Source organism: Piliocolobus tephrosceles, chromosome 6 (assembly GCF_002776525.5).
Source record: "Piliocolobus tephrosceles isolate RC106 chromosome 6, ASM277652v3, whole genome shotgun sequence".
Classification (NCBI taxonomy): Eukaryota; Metazoa; Chordata; class Mammalia; order Primates; family Cercopithecidae; genus Piliocolobus; species Piliocolobus tephrosceles.
This window is the reverse complement of record NC_045439.1, coordinates 77182378-77198481: the sequence shown is the minus strand read 5'-3', so window position 1 is coordinate 77198481 and position 16104 is coordinate 77182378. Positions and strand designations below refer to the sequence as shown.

The following is a 16104-nucleotide window of genomic DNA, read 5'->3' as shown; positions in this document are numbered from 1 at the left end:
AGCCTGGGCTACAGAGTAAGATTCTGTCTCAAAAAAAAAAAAAAAAAAAAAAAGCTTCTTGGCTCCATCTCTTTACCTACTGAGTGAAAACACCAGGTTGGCTGTCATACATACTTAAGGAAAGACACACTTATCTGTCTATTAGATAACCCAGGTACTGCGGCTCTCATCAGGCAGCTAAGCAACACGCTGGCTCAGCCTAAGGCAGAAACCAGGATTGATATGGAAAACTCCCCAGGTGATGGGTGTCTAAAAGTTTGTTACATAGACCAACACTATTTTAACCCCAATAGAAAAACTCTACGTTTTTCAAATTGGCTGAGTGATCCCTGCTCCCTCCAAACTCTTTCATGGATAAATGAAGTGGCAGTGAGTCTGATCTCTCTTCTGAAACACTTTCAAAGGTGTGTCCAGTCATATCAGCAGCAAACACAGCTTTTTATGGGTTGGTGAGAGACTAGAGGATCCCATGCATTTGTTTAGCCCTGAGTTTGCAAGTTTGCAAGTTTTTGTTTTGGGCCTACACTAGGTGGTGGTGTGTTGTTTATTCAAGGCATGTATTGCTTGATAACATGGAAGTTTGAAAACCACCAGGCATGCATTATTTAATACATTTACCAATGATTTGGAAGAAGCACTCCATAAAAATATCACACTTCTAGTCCCGTAGATGACCTCATATTACTTGTTAGTTAGGAGTCACATAAATGAGAATAAATTGCAGAAAATTTTTTAGAATTTTTTTTATCTTTTTAAAGACAAGGTCTTGCTGTGTTGCCCAGGCTGGAGTGCAGTGACACAATCATGGTTCTCTGCGGCCTCAACCTCTCAGGCTCAAGCAGTCCTCCCACCCCAGCCTCCCATATAGCACGAGCACGAGCCACTCCATAGAAATTATTATTATTATTATTATTATCATTGAGACAAGGTCTCACTATGTTGCCCAGGCTGGTCTCAAACTCCTGGCTTCAAGATATTATACTGATTTGGCTTCTCAAAGTGCTGGGATTACAGGTGTAAACCACTGGGCCCAGCCATATATTTTTTTTAGAATTTTTACTTAAAGAAATATCTTCTTTAAATTATATGCTTCCTTTAAAATATTACTACAGCTAAAATTTAATAGCTATTTTTTGTAAATATATAGAAAATACTTAAGTATGTGTGTTGATGTTATGATCTCAATTCAATACATTTATAGCTCAACAGTTCCTATGGTTGTTGAATGTGATTCTCATTTTGCCAGTTAATGTTAATATGACAAAATTGCAGAGACAATTCATAAGAAGTTTATTTTTATTTTTATTTTTATTTCAATAGTTTTTGGGGTACAGATGGTTTTCAGTTACCTGGATAAGTTCTTTAGCGGTGATTTCTGAGATTCTGGTGCACCCATCACCTGAGCAGTGTAAGCCGTGCCCAAAAGACTACTATATGTAGTCTTTTCTCCCTCACCTCCCTCTCCCTTCTCCTCCCAAGTTCCCAGAGTCTGTTATATCATTCTTATGCCTTTACATCCTCATAGTTTAGGTCCCACTTATAAGTGAGAACATATGATATTTGGTTTTTAATTTCTAAGTTACTTAGAATAATGGCCTCCAGCTCCAACCAAGTTGCTGCAAAAGACATTATTTTATTCCTTTTTATGACTGAATTCATAAAAAGATTAAGTAAGACTGGCTGGGCACAGTGGCTCATGCCTGTAATCCCAGCACTTAGGGAAGTCAAGGCAGGCTGATTGCTTGAGGTCAGGAGTTTGAGACCAGCCTGGTCAACATGGTGAAAACCCATCTCTACTAAAAATATAAAAAAGTAGCCAGGCGTGGTGGCACACGCTTGTAGTCCTAGCTACTCAGGAGGCTGAGGCAGGAGAATCGCTTGAACCTGGGAGGCAAAGACTGCAGTGAGCCTAGATGGCACCACTTCACTCTAGCCTGGATGACAGAGCAAGACTCCATCTCAACAACAACAACAACAAAAAAGAAGATAAAGTAAGTCTTTGCTGATCTCCAAAAGTACGTAAAAATTTTGTGTGATAGGCTCAAACACCGAAAACTTTCCCTTGTTGGGATAAAACCATGTGCATCTCCATTTCTAATATTGTATTACAAGTATCACAACTGTGAGAAAGAGCTAATAAAAGCAGGGAAGGTTCAGAAGAAGACAAAGTAATCAGTGGAATGGGGAACCCCTCAATAACCTACTAACCAGATTAAAACTCTAATTAGCTTAAATGAAACAAACAAGGGCAGAGAGAAGACCTAACTGTAAAATCAAGAAGGGATTAAAAAGTAAACAGAGTTGTTCATTAACTCATGAAATCACAGAATGAGAGGGCATCTCTTACCTTATTGAGGTAAGTTCAGTCCAATTAGAGAGAAGTATAACTTCATATTAAAAAATAAGGCCGGGTGTGGTGGCTCAAGCCTGTAATCCCAGCACTTTGGGAGGCTGAGACGGGCGGATCACGAGGTCAGGAGATCGAGACCATCCTGGCTAACACAGTGAAACCCCATCTCTACTAAAAAAAAAAAAAATACAAAAAAAACTAGCCAGGCGAGGTGGCTGTAGTCCCAGCTACTCGGGAGGCTGAGGCAGGAGAATGGCGTAAACCCGGGAGGCGGAGCTTGCAGTGAGCTGAGATCCAGCCACTGCACTCCAGCCCGGGCGACAGAGCGGGACTCCGTCTCAAAAAATAACATAACATAACATAACATAACATAACATAACATAACATAACATAACATAACATAAAATAAAATAAAACAAAACAAAGACGGGGTTTCACAGTGTTAGCCAGGATGGTCTCGATCTTCTGATCTCGTCATCTGCCCACCTCGGCCTCCCAAATTGCTGGGATTACAGGCGTGAGCCACTGTGCCTGGCATGTTCCTCTTTTTCATGATGCTAATATCTTATATGTCTGTGAACTAGAGTTTTTTTTTTTTAGATTGTTGGACAATCACGAGGGAGGAACTTTCTCTCCCACTTTTGATGTTTCTTCCTTGTGGAGGGAATGTAATTAGTGTAACTCCTGACCTTCCTGCACCTCTTTATTAGCTCTTCCCCAGAGAAGTCATTTATTTGATGGTAAATTGTAGATGTAAATACTTGAGTATGTATGCTCTGCTTAGCTTCTCTTCGTTCTCTGAGAAACTGATTAAATTTAAACACACACACCCCAAGCCACGCTTCAGTCAATCATAGAGCGAACTACCAGCCAATGACAGACAGCCAGCTAGCTGTTAGTCATATAACTAGCAACTTTCCATTGGATCATGCCCAAGCAAGGCAAATGCCTAGCTGTAGCCAATGAAATCACTTCTTTACTTTTGCCTCCATGTTCGGCCTATAAGCATGCTGCTGCTCATGCTGTTAAAGTGGAGCTCTCTGAAGTTATTCTTTTTTTCTATTTTTTTTTTTTTAAGACAAAGTCTTGCGCTGTCACCCAGGCTGGAGGGCAGTGGCACGATCACACCTCACTGCAGCCTTGACCCAGGTCCAAGCAAGCCTCCCACCCCAGCCTCCCAAGCAGCTGGGACTACAGGCATGCACCACCATGCTGGGCTATTTTTTTTTTTTTTTTTAACTTTTTGGTAGAGACAAGGTCTCACCGTGTTGCCTAGGCTCGTTTTGAATTCCTGGGCTCAAGCGATCCTCCTACCTCAGTTTCCTAAAGTATTAGAATTATAGGCATGAGCCACTGCACTCAGCCTTGAACTTATTCCAATTTTGAGTGCTGCCTCATTCATGAATCCTTTATTGCTCAAATAAACTGTTAAATTTATTTTATGTGAAGCCTTTACCAGTGGTAATCATTGTCTTTAGGCAATAAAAAACAGATGGATAGAAAAGAATAAAGGCTCAGTAAATAAACCACAGGATACTTATGCTTTGGCTAAAAAAAAAATTGCAATGAAAATTTTTATACAATGTTGCTAATCGTATCATATGAATAAAAGCTACAATTTTTAAATAAATTATTAACATTATTCACTTCTTGTATTATTCTGGATGAACATATTTTAGTGACCTACAAAGTCCTATGTAATCTGTGCTCCATTCCCTTCCCACCCCTCTGACATCATCTCTTATCATGATCCCACTCACTCACTCTATGCCAGCCATATGGCCTCCTTGCTGTTCCTCCAGCACACCCACCTTTTCCTGCCTCACTGCCTTCACCTGTGCTGCTCCCACTGCCTGGTTGCTCTTCTCCCACATGTATCCATGGCTTATTCCCTCTGTTCACCAAAGGCTCTAGGGAAATGTCACTTTCACAGGGAGTCCTTCCCTGACTATCCATTACAAATACCACTGTTGCCCTGCCCAGTGCTGCTGGCCCTATGCCTGTCCCCAGTTTAAGGCTTGGTCCTGTTTGCCGATGTCCATCATTCTGTGCAGAAGCACCACCAGTGTGTCTCATTAACTACCCTACGAAGTTGCTGACATTGGTTTGGCCACCTGGGGGTGGAAGGCCCTGGACACTGAGGAGAATGAGAAGCCAGGCCTGATGCACATGCGGGAGCTGTACTCAGCCTCCAAGCCACTGAAGGGTGTCTGCATCACTGGCTGCCTGCACGTGACCGTGGAGACAGTTGTCCTCACTGAGACCATCCTTGTCCTGGGTGCTGAAGTGCAGTGGTCCAGCTGCAACATCTTCTCCATCCAGGACCATCAGCAGCTGCCACTGCCAAGGCTGGGAGTCCAGTGAACGCCTGGAAGGGTGAAATGGAGGAGAAGTACCTGTGGTGCATCAAGCAGACACTGTACTTCAAGGACAAGCTCCTCAACATGATTCTGGACATCAGTGGGGACCTTACCAACCTCACCCATACTAAGTACCCACAGCTCTTGTCGGGCATCAGAGACATCTCTGAGGAGACCACAACTGAGGTCCACAACCTATACAAGATGATGGACAGTGGGATCCTGAAGGTGTCCACCATCAACATTAATGACTGTGTCACCAAGAGCAAGTTTGACAACCTCTATGGCTGCCACCAGTCCCTTATAGATGGCATCAATAGGCCACAGGTGTGATGATTGCCAGCAAGGTAGCTGTGGTAGCGGGCTATGGTGATGTGGGCAAGGGCTGTGCCCAGGCCCTGTGGGGTTTCAGGGCTCGCTCACGTCATTATCACCGAGATCGACCCCATCAATGCACTATAGGCTGCCATGAAGGGCTATGAGGGGACCACCATGGACGAGGCCTGTCAGGAGGGCAACATCTTTGTCACCACCACAGGCTGTGTTGACATCATCCTTGGCTAGCTGCCCAACAGGCACTTTGAACAGATGAAGGATGATGCCATTGTGTGTAACACCAGACACTCTGATGTGGAAATCGATGTCAGGTGGCTCAACAAGAATGCTATGAAGAAGGTGAACATCAAGCCCCAGATGGACCGGTACTGGCTAAAGAATGGGCGTGGCACCATCCTGCTAGCTGAGTGTCAGCTGGTCTACCTGGGTTGTGCTATGGACCAACCCAGCTTTATGATGACTGTGCAGATTGAGCTGTGCAGATTGAGCTGTGGACCCACTCAAACAAGTACCCCATTGAGGTTCACTTCCTGCCCAAGAAGCTGGATGAGGCAGTGGCTGAAGCCCATCTGGGCAAGGTGAACATGAAACTGACCAAGCAGACTGAGAAGCAGGCCCAATATCTGGGCATGTCCTGTGATAATCCCTTCAAGCTGGATCACTACCACTACTGAGAGCCAGGCCTGTCCTTCACCTTTCAGCTGTCCTCCTTGCCCAGGCCCCACCTCTCCTCCCTAAGGGCAAATGGCATCAACTTTGTGATTGGCTTGCCAGTGTTCCCCATCGACTCCCTGGGGTTGGTCACTCAGTTTTCAGCCTGTGCTGCATCCCTCATGCTTTTCCAAGCATGGCAAAGGGAATTGAGAGGACCCTCCTCAAGCCCTGATCATGATGGAGGTACAAGGGAGGCAGCCACAGGGAACCATGAGCTCAGTGGTCTTGCAACTGCTCACTAAGTCTGTCCTTCCTTAGCCTGGAAGTTGGTGGTGGAGTCACAAAACCCAAGTATTAAAACGTTACCATCTAGGCCTTTATCTGGTCTGTGGACTTATACCCGTGTGCTTGGTTTACAGGCTCAGTGGTTCCTCAGCCCGTGACAGATGAGAAGGAGCTATATTGAAGGGCAAGGAGGAACTGTTTGAATTTTCCTGAGAGCCTGGCTTAGTGCTGGGCCTTCTCTTAAACCTCATAACAATGAGGTTGGTACTTTTAGTCCTTGTTTTACAGGGGTTAGAATCGACTGTTAAGGGACAACTGAGAAAAGATAGGGAAGTAACAGCCAGAGGTTGACAGGGGCCATTAAAATGTAAAAGCAGGCATAGATTTGCCACTACTTTGTAACAAGATGGTTTCTACCACAACCCCAGAGAATAAATTGGCTTATAATGTTTATACAAATGTTTAAAGAAAGCAATAAGGTGGGTAAATAAAAATCTTAGTGCCAAAACACACATGTACACACACACACACACACACACACACACACACACACAATCACTGTTGGCCGGGCACAGGGGCTCACACCTGTGATCCCAGCACTTTGGGAGACCTAGGCGGGAGGATCACTTCAGCCAGGAGTTCAAGACCAGCCTGGATGACAAGGTGAAACCCTATCTCTACAAAAAATACAAAAATTATTGGGGATACTGGTGCATGCCTATAGTCCCAGCTACTAGAGAGGCTGAGGTGGGAGGGTCACTTGAGCCTGGGAGATCGAGGCTGCAGTGAGCCATGAACATGCTACTGTACTCCAGCCTGGGCAACAGAGCAAGACCCTGTCTCAAAAAACAACAACAACAACAACAAAAACCCACAAACAAAAACCACTGTCCTTGCTAGTCCTTTATCCTGTTTTATTTTTCTTCTAACACTTTTAGCACTTCACATACTATATGCGTATTTGCTTATTGTATGTCTCCTTGACTAGAATGTAAGTCAGCTCTGTGTTGAGCAGGAATTTTATATTGTGAATCTAAAACAATGCCTGGCATAGAACATGCATTCAGCAAGTACTTGTTAAATGAATAGAAGATGAACCAGATTTTGGACTACAGCTTATGCTGGATAGCATGTAAATTAAAGCTATGATCAAATACAGGCCATGCCTCTAAACAGCTGATGACCACTTAGATTCTAGGTGCCACAGATACTGCTGCCTGGTTGGTTACAATACACATTTTTTTCCCACTTTTACTCTGAACTTTTTTTCCCACTTTTACTCTGATCCAATTCATTATTGGATGGTGGGTGAGGGGAAAAATACAGAATACATGCCCTAGTCCAGTGCTGTCCATTAGAGCTTTCTTTAATAATGGAAATAGCCTGTATCTGCTGGGCTACCAGTGACTATTGAGCACTTGAAATATGGCTACTTTGACTGAACTGAATTTTTAATTTTACAACTAGCTGTGGTTACTAGTTACTATATTTAGCAGCCATGCTCAACAATCCTATAGGTCTATCTTAATTATTTTTATAGGAATGAAGAGTATTATAATGATTTCTTAATTATATATATTTGGTTTTAATTTCTACGGAGGAAGAGGACAACAAAGTTTTGTGAACTACTGTTCGGATAAGTTTTTAGCTGTTTAAAGAAAAGACTTCACAGAGGACAGGGCAGCGAGTAACACAATATCTGATTTCCAAAAAATCAAATCAAACTTTTATATGGATTTGGTCAAATCATTGCTAAACGGCCTCCTTAACATTATTATTAAACCGATTTATATAATTTGCTTTTTACTAGTCAAATACGTTGTTTTAAATCTTAATTATTTTTTATTATAAAAGTAATACACATTCAGTGTAACAAGTTCAAATAGTCTCTCAGGCGGATAAAGTAAAATATGGATGTTCACCACACTGTACCTACCAAGATGCCCATACCCCAAAGATGATTGCTGTTAAACATTTAGAGTACCTTTCCCGACTTTGTTGGCTAAGCAGCTTTAAAAATCAATACTTTTGGTTTTAAGTGATAGCTCTGAATCCCCTTTAGGCATAGAGTGTGGGAAATTATATTTCTGCGGCAAACTCAGGCCCTGCAACATCAAGTGTGGATTCACTGGAAATTATTTGAAGTAACGCTTAGAGATCATAGTAGCCAAAAAAAGTTGGGAAATGAAAAAGGGGTTTTTAAAAATTAATTATTATTATTATTTTTTTCAAAGAGACAGGGTCTTCACTCCGTTACCAGGATGGAGTTCAGTGGCGGAATCATAGCTCACTGAAGCCTCAAACTCCTGGGTGCAACCAATCCTCCTGTCTCAGCCTCTCAAGTAGCTTGGACTACAGGCATGCACCAACCGTGCCCGGCTAATTTTTTAATATTTTGTAGGGATAGGGTCTTGCTATGTTGCCCAGGCTGGTCTCAAAACTCCTGACCTCAAGCAATCCATGCACTTCAGCCTCCCATAGTGCTGAGATTACAAGTGTGAGCCCCCACACCCAGCCGAAAAAGGTTTTGTGGAGGTAGTATGATCAGGAGAAAAATAATGGAATGTGCTCGAAAGAGATCTAAAGGGCCATGGAAGTTAAAAGGTTGAACTCTATAGAACAAAACATGAAACTAACTATGTTAGTTGACATACATATATATATTCCCCAAATTTAAAAACCAGTTTGGAGATTTTTCCTACGCAGAGAAAATCAGAAAATTGGCAACACTCTGCCCCATTTCCTCATGGCAACAATTTAAACAGGCCATGAGCCGTCCACATGGAGACTGGACCTTGAAACAGCAGCTAGTGTTTTGAGCTCTAAGCTAACACTTTGGACATGTTTTCTTTCCCCAAACAAACAGAAAAGTTTTATTTCAAAGAGGAAAAGGGTGCAACAGCTGCAACATACATAAAACCTATTTAGTTTTACTTGGGAGTGGGAATCAGGAAACCTGGGGTCTGTTTTTGACTTAGTTTGGATAAAGAAGGGTAGTTAAGGTGTCCTTATGTCTCTTACCAAGTGGAGAAAATACTGCTGTAGTTCACAGAAATTTTGGGGAGTTTTAGATTCTACGGAGAACAGAAATGCTATTTGTAACTTAGATTTTTTTTTTTTGGAGGAGTCTCGCTCTGTTGCCCAGGCTGGAGTGCAGTGGCATGATCTAATCTCCACCTTCCCGGTTCAATCGATTCACCCGCCTCAGCCTCCTGAGTAGCTGGGATTACAGGTGCGCGCCACCACGCCCAGTTAATGTTTGTATTTTTAGTAGAGATAAGGTTTTACCATTTTGGCCAGGCTGGTCTCAAACTCCTGACCTCAAGTGATCTGCCCACCTCGGCCTCCCAAAGTGCTGGGATTACAGGCATGAGCCACCGCACCCAGCCTCATTTTTAAATTTTTTTTTGTAGAGATGGGGGATCTCCCTTTGTTGCTCAAGCTGGTCTCTGTCTCTTGGGATCAAGGGATCCTCCTGCCTCAGCCTCCCAAAGTGCTGGGATTACAGGCCTGGGCCACTGAAACTGGCCTTCATTACAAATTCATTGAACACACTTAATCCTTTTTTATTTTTAAAAAATTTTATCTCAGTAGTTTTGGGGTAACAGGTTGCATGGAAAAGTTTTTAGTGGTCATTTCTGAGATCTTGGTGCACCCATCACCCGAGCAGTGTACACTGTACCATGTGGCACACACTTTCACTTAAAAGCGTCTACTAGATCTTGCTGGCCAGATTTCCCATCCCTAAGACACCTGGAGTGTTCCTGAGGACTTAGTAACTACTGCCTAAAGCTCCACCCAAATCAATTTTACGTTTACAGGTAACCGGAGCATCGAATCACCTTTCTCTAAGAGAGTACAAAGATCAGCTCGCGATAAAGTTCAGACCTCTCATTTCGTTTCTGTTAGACCGGCCTTCCCCCAACCAGACGGAGTCTTGCTCTGCTGCCCAGGCTGGAGCGCAGTAGCGCGATCTCGGCTCACTGCAACCTCCCCTCCCCCGGTTTAAGCAGTTCTCCTGCCTCAGCCACTGGAGTAGCTGGAATTACAGGCGCGCGCCACTACGCCAAGCTAATTTTTTTGTATTCTTAATAGAGATGGGGCGGGCGGGGGTTCACCATATTGGCCAGGCTGGTCTCGAACTCCTAACCTCATGATTTGCCCGCCTCGGCCTCCCGAAGTGCTGGGATTACAGGCGTGAGCCACCGTGCCCGGCCTAGACGGGGACTTTTAAATGACATTAAAAATTGTACATAAAATATGTTTTAGGATAATACCTGTTTTTCTTTGACCAAAGAAAGGCTTGGCTTCAGAGAATGTTAAGACAGAAATAGAGGGGCGTTAAATCCCCTTTTAAGTTTTTTCTAATTTCCAATCTGAGGAGGGAAATAACGTAGTAAAGGGACGCAAGAGCAACCTCGCTTCTTCCACAAGGCCCAGGATGCGAAGCGAACCTGGGCCGCTCGGCTACCGCCCTGTTGCAACCCGGAAATGCAGGGTGCAGGGCGGGCGGTAAGGGACCGGCCGACTGTGCTGATGCGGCTCAGAGAAATCCCGCCCTTGCCGCCGCCGCCCACCCATAACGTCCTCCTCAACCCTCCCTCGACCCTCCCTCGCCCCGCCGCTCGGCCCTCACCGAAAGGGGGAGAGCGGTGGAAGAGAGAAGTCAAGGGAGCGCACGCGAAGCCCAGCCCCTACCGTGACGTCTGGAGACGCGACGCGTCGCCTCGCAATGCAAATCGGGAAAAGGGGATGAGCTGGGCTGGCTTCCGTCCTGACGGCCAAGGCTAATTCTCCCTCGAGTTCTTGGGAGATGGGCGTTTGGCGAGAAGGCTGGCGTTAGTGAAGCGCGCCGGGCGTCACGGTGAGTGCGGGTCTTGGGCCCTGGCACCTGTCCTCTGGGAAGTCGTCCGCTGTGAATCCCCTCTCCTTCCACCAGCTGCTGGTCACCCGGGAGACAAGCCCTGTCCGCGGAGAGGAGTGGGACAACTCCGAAAGGTAGAACCGGCTTGTGGAGAGGAAGGGCCCAACCTTGAGTCTTTTACGCCACCCATCTAGGATTGCCAAGCGAGTTTCGTGCGGTTTTTCGGTTTTAAAAGGTGGTTTTGACCATTCTTACGTTCTCTTGGACACTTATACCCGACTTTGACCTCTTTCCTCTTGCTTCCGGTTTTTTGTTTTTGTTTGTGTGTGTGTGTGTTTTTTAATTCTCTGCAATCTGCCTACAATCCCAGGCCTTACTACAGCTCCTAAAACTGTTTCCCAGTTTCTCCTCTTCCCTAGTCACACTTCGTTTTAGTGAAGTTGGAGTTTAAAGACCCTATAAGCTTATCAGAGTTAAAACTATGACTGCCTCAAATAGAAGCTTTTTTTTTTTTTTTTTCCTAAAAAGTGCCTTCCAACCTAGAGTTGTGGGACAAGTTAATTTCACCGCCACTCCACCTTGGAAATTATCAGAATCCTTACTTGCACTGATGTGCATTTATATAGAAAGCTGCAGACCACCCTCCTGGGTTTATTTCTTGCCTCCAGTTCATTCTGTGACCTTGAACAAGTCACTTAATCACTAACAAAATATTTACCTGACACGGAGGTGTTGCAGAGCCTAAGGAATTTAGTATTTAAGAGACCTGAGGGTTTCAGATGAAAGGGATTTATATCTAAAGGATATTACTTTTTCTGAATCTGCGAAGCATCCTTAGTTTTGTAAATATCTTGCTGCAGCCATTAAAAATGCCAAGTGGTTATTTGTTAAGGAAGTATTCCTGTTTTAGGCTTGCTCTGCTGCGGCTTTGCTATGTAAGCAGATTTTGCATTTCAGCCGATTCTGTTTAAGATTCGTTGGTGAATGTCATTCATGATGGATTTGGGTAGTTTCTCCTTACAACATATCCCTGGACCATTAAGCATATCTGGAAGGTGATATCGGTTGTGTTATGTCTTTATCATGTTGATATGGCTGCCTTGAAATAAGTATTCCTTTTCTTGTGACACATTGGATGCATCTTTAATATTAGATAGCGAAGACCCTGTAGTGGTAAAAAAAAAAAAAAAAAAAAAAAAAAAAAAAAAAAAACACCTGTCATTAATGAAATTTTGCACATAGGCATGCATTTTTTTTAGAAAACAATGTATAAGAAAAACTAACAAAAATGTTTTACAGGTGAATTTTTAGCATTTCATTTTTTAATATATTTACTTGGACTTTATTAATCATTATGGGCATTTGTTTATTAATGTGGACGTGGCTGGGTGCAGTGGCTTACGTCTGTAATGCCAGCACTTTTGGAGGCCGAGGCGAGCGGATCACCTGAGGTCAGGAGTTCGAGACCATCCTGGCCAACATGGCAAAACCTGGTCTCTACTAAAAATACAAAATTAGCTGGGCATGGTGGCACACGCCTGTAATCCCAGCTACTCCGGGGGCTGAGGCAGGAGAATCGCTTGAACCGGGGAGGGAGAGGTTGCAGTGAGCTGAGATTGCACCATTGCACTCCAGCCTTGGGTGACAAGAGCAAAACTGCGTCTCAAAAAATTAAAAATAAAAAGCGTGGACGTAATGGAAAATAATCAGAATGACTTTTGAGTAAGACAGTTGGAAAATGAAACCAGTACATTAAATTTTTTTCATAAGTCTAGCATTATACTTTATTATGAACTTTTCTACATGAAAATGCACTCATATTTACGGAAGTGAAAGGAAAAAAAAGTCTTCAAGTATGTGTTGCTAATAAAATTAGAAATAATTAAGGAAACATTTAAAAAATACCTTGTTATTGTCCCAGTTACCTATTGCTGCGTAACAAATCACTCCAAAACACAGTGGCTTAAAACTATAATTTAGTATCTCTCCTGTTTCTCTGGCCTGCCTGTACTTAGCTAAGTGGTTCTCACCTAGAGTTTAATGCGTTTGTATTCAGATAAGCAGCTGAATTTGGAGTCATCCGAGAGCTCAGCTAGTCTGGACATCCAAAATGGCTAATTCATGTGAAGGCAGTTGATGTTGGCTAGGAGTTCAACTGGAAATGTCAACCGGAATGCCCACACATAGCCTCTTCACGTGACTTGAAATTCTGACTTGAACAGTATGGCGGTTAGGTTCCAAGAATACATGTTTGAGGAGACAGGAAGTAGAAGCTGCCTGTCTCCCAAAAAGCCTGAACCCAGAAATAGGCACAACATTATTTCCAACATACTCTGTTGGTTAGAGCAGTCAGACCAGCATCCAACCCTCACCTTTGAAGGGAAAAATGTCAGAGAATTTGTGGCCATGCTTTGCCTACTGTAATTTTGATGACAAAGTTGTATTGGACTCTTGTTTGCATTTATATAGCAGATGAATAATAAGGTATGCTTCCAATTTCCAATTTCTTTTCTTTTCTTTTTTTTTTTTTTTTGAGATGGAGTCTTGCTCTGTTGCCAGGCTGGAGGGCAGTGGTACAATCTCGGCTTATTGCAACCTCTGCCTCCTGGGTTTATGCCGTTCTCTTGCCTCAGCCTCCCGAGTAGCATGTCACCATGCCCAGCTAATTTTTGTATTTTTAGTAGAGATGGAGTTTCACCATGTTGGCTGGGTTGGTCTTGAACTCCTGACGTCAAGTGATCCACCCACTTCAGCCTCCCAAAGTGCTGGGATTACAAGTGTGAGCCACCGCGCTCAACCCATTTCCAATTTCTTTAACCATAATGCATTATGTTTTAATGGCATGTTACAGTTTTCAAAACATGTTTTTGTATATTTTTTCACTTGATACCTATGGTCACCCTATAGAAGCAGACAAATCATTCCTGTTTCATTTTGCAGATGAAAGTAAACTGAAGAGCCGTGGTGGTCATGTTGGGAGTGATTTATGGAATTTGTTGAAAGTCATATGATTAATAAATGGAAAGTAAGGCCTGCAACAGTTCCATGATATTAAATTTATTAGTACTGAATGATGAAATATTAAACTTATTTAGAATTCTACATTTATAGCCATACTAATTTTTTTTTCTTCTTTTTTTTTTTTTTTTTTTTGGAGACGGCGTCTTGCTCTGTCTCCCAAGCTGGAGTTCAGTGATGTGTTCTTGGCTCACTGCAGTGTCCGCCTCCTGGGTTCAAGCAATTCTGCTTCAGCGTCCCGAGTAGCTGGGACTATAGGCACCCACCACCACGCCCGGCTAATTTTTGTATTTTAGTAGAGATAGGGTTTTGCCATGTTGGCCAGGCTGGTCTTGAATTCCTGACCTCAGGTGATCTGCCCACCTCAGGTGATCTGCCTCCCAAAGTTCTGGGATTATAGCCGTGAGCCATCACATATGGCCCCTTTTTTTTTTTTTTAATTGAAACAAGGTCTTGCTCTGTCACCCAGGCTGAAGTACAGTGGCATGATCTTGGCTCACTGTAACCTGTGCTTCCTGGGCTCAAGTGATCCTCCCGCCTCAGCCTCCCAAGTAGCTAGGACTGCAGGCACACGTCACCACACCTGACTAATACCGTATTAATTCAAGTAAAACAGTTCTCATGTATAGTGAATATGGCTTAACTAAGCCTTGTCTCTTTTGACTAACACATTATAATTTAGTTTTTTGTTTGTTTGTTTGTTTTTGAGACGGAGTCTTGCTCTGTCGCCCAGGCTGGATGCAGTGGCATGATCTCGTCTGACTGCACCCTCCGTCTCACGAGTTCAAGCAATTCTCCTGCCTCAGCCTCCCAAGTAGCTAGGACCATAGGCACATGCCACCATGCCCGGCTAATGTTTTTTGTTTTAGTAGAGATGGGGTTTCACTGTGTTGCCCAGGCTGTTCGTGAACTCCTGAGCTCAGGCAATCCGCCTACCTCGGCCTCCCAAAGTGTTGGGATTGCAGGTATTAGCTCCCGCGCCCAGCCTACAATTTAGTTTTTAATAGTACAGCAGTCTTCCCCTTATCTGCAGGGGATATGTTTCAAGACCTCCAGGGAATGCCTGAAACCACAGATAGTACTGAACCCTATATATACGTTTTCCCTATAAATACATTTTTATGGTAAAGTTTAACTTATAAATTAGAAGCAAGAGATTAACAACAATAACTAATAATAAAATACAATAATTACAATATAGTATAATAAAAGTTATGCCCTTTGGCCATAACTTGTACAGCTTGAGATGTGACAGCAAAACCAACACAAATTTCTTTTTCCTTCTTCACAATTTTGCAGAAAAAAAGATCTTTCCATAGATCTTAGCAACGTCAGCATGAGTTTTTTTTTTTTCTCTTATTGAGTTGAGAACTTTCACCTATTCACTTAAAGAAAGCAGTTTACAGCTTCTCTTTGGCATATGTGAATCTGTGCTCTTACACTTTGGAGCCATTATTAAGTAAAATGAGGGTTACTTGAACACAAGCGCTGTAATACTGCTATAGTCAGTCTAAGGCCACTTAGTGATTAACAGGCAGGTAGCATCTACAGTGTGGATACATGACAAAGGGATGATTAATGTCACAGGCTGGGCGAAGTGAGGTGGTGCACAATTTAAAACTTATGAATTGTTTATTTCTGGAATTTTTTATTTAATATTCTTGGACTGTGGTTGACTCCAAGTAGCGGAAACCATGGAAAGTGAAACCGTGGATAAAGGGGGACTACTGCACTAAATTCTGAAACACCAATAATCATGTGAACCCACATGTCTTTTTAATAGTGTGAAATGAAATAATTACACATTATAATACCAATTTCAAAACAAACAAAGTTGTGGGCATAAGAATCCTGGAGGTATTATTTTAATTTCTCAGTTACAGAATTTTAAAAATGAAAATGATTTTTTAAAATTTTGGTAGGTTGAATAATTTAAGATGCTGATTTCAGCTGGAAACAAATTGTTGCCTTCATATTATTTTGTTGCTTCTAGCAACATGTTTATATTCATTCTTATATTGATGATTCCCAGTCTTGACTGAATGTTAGAATTCATTTGGGAAGCTTTTTAAAAATACCTATATGGGCGAGGCAAGGTCAGCTCATGCCCGTAATCCCAGCACTTTGGGAGACCGAGACAGGAGGATCCCTTGAGCCCAAGAACTTGAGACTAGCCTGGACAACATAGTGAGACTGTGTCTTTATTTTGTTTAATATATAAATAAGAAAATAAATAA

At 42.9% G+C, this 16104-nt stretch overlaps 1 protein-coding gene and 1 pseudogene across 1 annotated transcript in view; both read left to right on the top strand.

Annotated features, from left to right (window-relative positions):
- The first annotated feature begins 4384 nt into the window (after positions 1-4384).
- On the top strand, positions 4385-5720 carry LOC111552740 (annotated as a pseudogene).
- A 5001-nt stretch (positions 5721-10721) lies between these two features.
- Positions 10722-16104, top strand: part of USP8 (ubiquitin specific peptidase 8) — a 78567-nt gene continuing 73184 nt past the window's right edge. The window contains 1 exon segment of the mRNA XM_023227146.2: positions 10722-10983. The gene's annotated coding sequence lies outside the window, so the exon portion shown is untranslated.